Genomic DNA, 6820 nt, shown 5'->3' on the forward strand with positions numbered 1-6820 from the left:
CACTTCCATCCATCCCCTCTTCTCCAGCAGGGATGCTGGGATGCAGAGGGGTACCCCACACCCTCATCCCAAGATCTCCAGCAGGGATGCTGGGATGCAGAGGGGTACCCCCACATCCTCATCCCAAGATCTCCAGCAGGGATGCTGGGATGCAGAGGGGTACCCCACACCCTCATCCCAAGATCTCCAGCAGGGATGCTGGGATGCAGAGGGGTACCCCACATCCTCATCCCAAGATCTCCAGCAGGGATGCTGGGATGCAGAGGGGTACCCCACACCCTCATCCCAAGATCTCCAGCAGGGATGCTGGGATGCAGAGGGGTACCCCACATCCTCATCCCAAGATCTCCAGCAGGGATGCTGGGATGCAGAGGGGTACCCCACACCCTCATCCCAAGATCTCCAGCAGGACGCTGGGATAGGGAAGTGGCCCCGTGTCCTCTACCCCCAGCCCCTCCAGGCTGACCCCTGCAGAGCAATGGGGTCCCACACCATCAGGGTGGGATGGAGGACAGGGTCCTCCCTCTGCTTTGGGAAGGCCACCCCTCGGTGGGGACACCCCGAGCCGCGGGGGGGCCCAGGCTGTGCTCCTTTAAGAGCGTGGCAGGCAGGAGCCCAATTTAGCCCCCGCGGCTGCTCGTCCTCGCTGGCGCCTGGCCAGGGCTCTGCCGGCCGAGATGCCGCTGCAGCGGCACAGCCTGGGGGACAACGGGGCCGGAACACCCAGAGGGATTCCCTCTGCCCACAGCACCCATGGGTGCTGGTCCCCGTGGCCTCGGGTCCCCGAAGGCTTCGTCCTCCCGGGGGCTGAGGCACACGGAGCTGCCTGCGCCAGGCACAGCCAGCGGTGTCCCCGCTGGGGGCACAGGGACCTGTCACACCGTGAAGAGCTAAGAGAAACGATCCCCGGGGATGTGCGATGTGTCACCGGGAGCTGTCCCCTTGTCACCTCCCTGCTCCTCATCACCTCCCTCTGCCACCACCCCCGCCCCAATCACTACTGAGGATGGAGGACAAGGGGGGATGGTGACAGGAGGGAAGAGGGGAGATGGACACCCCCCAGCCCTGAGGGAATTGCCCCCCAGGACTGAGCTGGTGGGATGGGTCCCCACAGGGCAAGGGGTGACCTAGAGCCCCCCCTAGGGGAGTCCTCAGGGAACAAGGGACAGGACAGCCACGGGGACAGGACAGGACAGGACAGGACGGCCCATGGGCCAGGGACCTGGGGGCCAGCAGGGTGTAGAGACAGGAGACCACAAGGCTCAGAGGATGGAGAGCCCATGGGCCAGGGACAGGAGTGACCCACGGCCTGGGGGACAGGAGACAGTGCTGAGGACATCCTGTGACCTGTCCTTCTCCCAGTTCCTTCTTCCAGCACACCTTTCCCTGCACTGGTTTCACCCTGGGGCTGCCTCCCTGCCGGGACAGAGTCCGGGGCCATCACCCCACAGGTGACCCAGGCAGGGCCCCTCCTGGGGACACCCCAGCAGATGGAGCCCTGTGAGCCTCCCTGGGCACCGCAGTCATGAGCTGAGGGTGCCGTGGGGCCGGGCAGGGCAGGCGTTTGCTGGGGCAGGAGGGGTCAGGGGTGCACTTTAATTGACTTCTGCTGCTGGGCAGCTGTGAAAACAGAGCAGGGCTCATCAGGGGACATCAAAGGCCCCCTGGCACGGCCGGGCGGGGGGGACACGGCAGGACCCGCCACCGGCGTTTGCTCTCTCTTCACTCGGCTTAAAGGAGGAAGAGGAGGATGGGAGTCACCAGCCTGGGAGGGCTGAGGCTCAGCACTGTGCAGGGAGGGGGGTCCCTGTCCCCAGGGTTAGCCAGGCCTGGGGGGACCTATTCTCTGGGTTATCCAGACCAGGGGTGACCTGTCCCTAGGGTTACCTGGACGTGGCTTGATCAGTCCCTGGGGTTGGTTGGACTTGGGGTGATCTGTCCCTGGGGTGACCTGTCCCTGGGGTGACCTGGCCCCGGGGTGACCAGTCCCCCAGGGTTAGGTGAACCTGGAGTGACCCATCCCTAGGACAAACTGGCCCTGGGATGACCTACCCCCAGGGTGAGCAGTCCTCAGGGTGGCCTGGACCTGTCACCAAAGGTGACCCATCCCCAGGGAGATCCACTCTTGGACATGGGGTGACCTATTGCTATTGGATTTGGGGTGATCTGTCCCCTGGGTTATTTGTCCCTGGGGGGACCTGCCCCCGGGGTGACCTACCCTCAGGGAGATCCATCCGTGGGGTGACCTGTCCCTGGGGTTAGCCTGAGCCAGGGGGACCCAGCCCTGAAGTGACAGACCGGGGCACAGAGGGGGGACACACACTGACCCTTGCTGCCAAACACCTTCCAGCTCCTTCCCTCCTCGGGCTCCAAAGAGCCCCAAGAGCCCAAACCCTCCAAAGCTCTCCAACCCTGACCTGAGAGAGGCCCTGGGCTGAGCCCCACAGCCGCTGCCAGGGCAGGATCCAGCCCAACGCCTCCAGCTCCAAACCTCCATGGACATTTCAGGAGCCTGTGAGGGCGAGGAGTGGGGGACAGACAAAGCCCCCCAGGTGGGTGCCAGCAGCACCTAAGGGGTGCTCAGCACCCGCAGAGCCCATGGGCTGGCTGCAGGCCCCAGTCCCAGCTTTGGAAGCCGGAGCTGGGACATCCAAGCCTTTAAAACCTCCTCAGCTCCCAGCTCCCACATTCCTGGGTGGAGAGTTTACATTCCCCATCCTGCCATCCCAGCTTAGCCTCCGGAAAACAAAGCTGCCTCGGGTCAGAGCCGCCTTTTGGGGAGCGGGATCCAGCTTTGGGGGGGGCGGGATCCATCTTTGGGGGAGTGGGATCCAACTTTCAGGGAGTGGGATCCAGCTTTTGGGGGGCAGGATCCACCTTTCAGGGAGTGGTATCCAGCTTTTGGGGGGCAGGATCCAGCTTTTGGGGAGTGGGATCCAGCTTTGGGGGGGCGGCATCCATCTTTGGGGGAGTGGGATCCAACTTTCAGGGAGTGGGATCCACCTTTTGGGGGGCAGGATCCAGCTTTTGGGGAGTGGGATCCAGCTTTTGGGGGGGCAGGATCCAGCTTTTGGGGAGCGGGATCCAGCTTTGGGGGGCGGGATCCACCTTTGGGGGGAGTGGGATCCAACTTTTGGGGGGCAGGATCCACCTTTCAGGGAGTGGTATCCAGTTTTTGGGGGGCAGGATCCAGCTTTTGGGGAGTGGGATCCAGCTTTGGGGGGGCGGGATCCATCTTTGGGGGAGTGGGATCCAACTTTCAGGGAGTGGGATCCACCTTTTGGGGGGCAGGATCCAGCTTTGGGGGAGTGGGATCCAGCTTTTGGGGGGCAGGATCCACCTTTCAGGGAGTGGGATCCACCTTTTGGGGGGACAGGATCCAGCTTTTGGGGGGTGGGATCCAGCTTTGGGGGAGTGGGATCCACCTTTTGGGGGCAGGATCCACCCGTTCAGGAGTGGGATCCAGCTTTTGGGGGGTGTGATCCAGCTTTTGGGGGGTGGGAACCACCTTTTGGGGGGTGGGATCCAGCTTTTAGGGAGCAGGACCCAGCATTTGTGGGGCAGAGTCTGGCTTTTGGGGAGTGGGATCTACCTCTGGGGGAGGGCAGGATCTGCCTTTTGGGGAGTGGGATCCACTTTGTGGGGAGTGGGATCTGCCTTTGGGGCAGCAGAACCTTCCAGCTGGAGCACAGGAGCCAGCTGATGGGCAGCACCCCCAGGCCCAAACACCCAGCGCCAGGGCTGGATGCGGCCCTGGGGTCCCCTCCAGTGGGGGCAAACCCACCCATGTGATGGCACCGTTGGGTGAGTGGGGTTGAGGGGTGCAGGGGGAGGGGGTCCCCCAACCCCCTGGCTGAGTCTTGCCCTGGTTCTGCTCCCCCTGCTCTCAGGAGGGAGGCAAAGACATCGCAGCAGCAACATCAACCCCATTTTCATTCCCATTTTGAGGGGCAGCGAAGACTTGGGGTGCTGGGGAGGGGCGCTGGGGGGATGCTGGGGGGAGGGGGGGGTCCCAGCCAGCCCAGTTCCACCCTCAAACTGCTTCTGCAAACCACGGAGCAGGGGATTCATAAAAAAGAGAAACCCCTTGGATCCGTTTCCCCCTCCCTGCTCTCTCCCCCCCGCTCTCTCCCCCCCTTCCAAGTCATCGCTGGAAAATTAAACCGGATCCAAAGAGTTTTTCCTTTCCAAAATGTGCTGGAGAGGCTCTGCCTTAACCCCTTCGGCTCCACTCCTCCTGCAAGGCACCACTGGGGGCTTTAAGGGGGTTTGGGGATTGTCCCAGAGCTTTGCTGGGGGAAGGGGAACGGCTCACACCCCCACCCCCACCCCAAAGCCTTTATTATGCTCAGAGAATCCCCCCGGATCCCTCCCAATGACGGAGCTGAGAGACTCCAGACCTCCCCAGGGCTGCTTTTGGGGCTCCTGTGGGGTCCCCCAGCCAGGTCTCCCTCTCCCATTTCGGGAAGGATTTCTTTCTTTTCCACTTCCATTCAAGGCAGCTGATTAAATCCATCCTTCCCTGCGCCCAGCCCTGCTCCCCACCCCGCCCCCCCCCCCCCGCGGCTGGAACCCACACCCCCACCCCCCCCCCCCATCGCCCAAATCCCGACAAACCCAAGCAGAGCCAGGACCCGCTGCTCTCCAGAGACCCCAGGATCGGGGGCCCACGTCCAGCCCCAAAAAACCCTAATCCTGCAGAAAATGTGAGCTATTTCCTTCGGGGGGGGGGGGGGGGGGGGGGGGGAGAGCTTTCCCCCCCCACCCCCCCTCGCAAACCCAAAAATCCTTATTTTAGGGGTTAAATGGCTTCCCCCCCCCCCGCCGCCCCCACGCTGTGAAGAGCTTTGTTCCAGCTGGAGGGAGGTGCTAGGTGGTGCAACGGGAGCGGGGGGGGGGGGGCCCAAGCGGCACCCATGGGACATCCTCCCCTCCCTGCCCCCCCTCCCCCCCCCCCGCCTTTAATTCTTTATTATTTTTCAGGGGGAGGGAAGGCCCTGAGGAGGGAGTTTGGAGTTTGCTTTGCCCGTTCGTAGCTGCAAACAAAAAATCGTTTAAAAAGTGATTTGGGAGGAAAAATCTGCGGGCAAGCCAGGGTTGGAGCCGGGCGGGGGGGGGGGGGGGGGGGGGGGAGGTGAGGGAGGGAGGGACGGACACACAGACAGGCGGAGGGATAAGCAGGGACCCCAACCCCGGGTGGCTGCGAAGGGAGGGACCCAGCCCCATGAGAGCGGCTGGTGGGAGTGGGCAAAGGAGGGGAGGAAAAAGAAGATGAACTTTCCTGGGGAGCTTCCAAAAGGGAGGGAGAAAATGGGGAGGTTTATTGCGGTTGGGGTTGGGGGGTTTGGGGGGTTTTTGTTTTCCCCCCTTTTTTTTCCAGCGTCTGGTGGAGCAGAGCCCGGGGAGCGGGCAGGGAGCGGGCAGGGAGCGGGCAGGGAGCGGCGTGGGAGCAGCCGGTCCCGGGGCCGATCCCAACCCGGAGCCATTCCCGGAGCCGTTCCCGGTCCTGGCCCCTCGGCCAACGCCGACAGCCCTGGCGGGGAGGGGGGGGGACCCAAGCAGGCAGCGGCGAGAGGGGGAGAGGGAGGACGGCAATCTGCTCCCACACTCGGTGGAGAGTTTTTCCTTTCGCTCCTTTTCCCTCTCCTTTTTTTCCCTTTTTCCCAGCGCTTCTCCCCTTCCCCTCCTTTTCCTCATTTCCCCTCTTTTCCCCTTCTTTTCCTCCCTTTTCTTTAATCTCATTTTACTGCTTTTTCACTCCCGTTTTCCCCTTCTCCCCGTTTCTCTCCCTATTCTTCTCTTTTCTCCCTCTTCATCCTTTTCTCTTTCTCTTTTTCTCCTTCTCCCTCTTCTTTCTCCTATTTTTCTTTCTCCCTATTTTTCCTTCCTCTTCTCCCTATTTTTCTATTTTCCTTCCCTCTTCTCCCCTATTTTCCTTCCCTCTTTTTTTCCCCTCTCTTCTCCACTGTTTTCTGCCTCTTCACCCTTTTTCTACCACTTCTCCTTCCTCCCTTTTTTTCTCTCTCTTCTTCTTTCTGTCCCTTTCCTCCCTCTTTTTCTTCCTTTCCTCCCTCCTTTCTCTCCTTTCCTCCCTTTCTCTCCTTTCCTTCCTTTCTCTCCTTTCCTTCCTCTTTTCTCTCCTTTCCTCCCTCTTTTCTCTCCTTTCCTCCCTCTTTTCTCTCCTTTCCTCCCTCTTTTCTCTCCTTTCCTCCCTCTTTTCTCTCCTTTCCTCCCTCTTTTCTCTCCTTTCCTCCCTCTTTTCTCTCCTTTCCTCCCTCTTTTCTCTCCTTTCCTCCCTCTTTTCTCTCCTTTCCTCCCTCTTTTCTCTCCTTTCCTCCCTCTTTTCTCTCCTTTCCTCCCTCTTTTCTCTCCTTTCCTCCCTCTTTTCTCTCCTTTCCTCCCTCTTCTTCCCCCTTTCCTCCCTCTTCTTCCCCCTTTCCTCCCTCTTCTTCCCCCTTTCCTCCCTCTTCTTCCCCCTTTCCTCCCTCTTCTTCCCCCTTTCCTCCATTTCTCTCCTTTCTTCCCTCTCCTTCCCCCTTTCCTCCCTCTTCCCCCTCTCCTCCCTCTTCCCCCTCCCCTCCTGCCCCCAGCTCCGATGTAAACAGCGAGATATCATTAAATTTACAAATGCTATGTACAGGTTTAATTACAAACCCCGGCGGACCGGCGGGCAGCGCCCGCGACAGACACCCCTCAGACGTTAATAAATCTAACAAATAAAAAATATATAATAAACTTCCTTCCTCCCCTTCTCCCCACCCCCCCCCACCCCGTGCCCCTTCTTTCCCCCACGTCCCAAGCCCACTCTCTCCCCCCTCCT

Source organism: Melanerpes formicivorus, unplaced genomic scaffold (assembly GCF_026170545.1).
Source record: "Melanerpes formicivorus ecotype bairdi unplaced genomic scaffold, bMelFor1.0.p_v2 SCAF_113, whole genome shotgun sequence".
In the NCBI taxonomy this organism is placed as follows: Eukaryota; Metazoa; Chordata; class Aves; order Piciformes; family Picidae; genus Melanerpes; species Melanerpes formicivorus.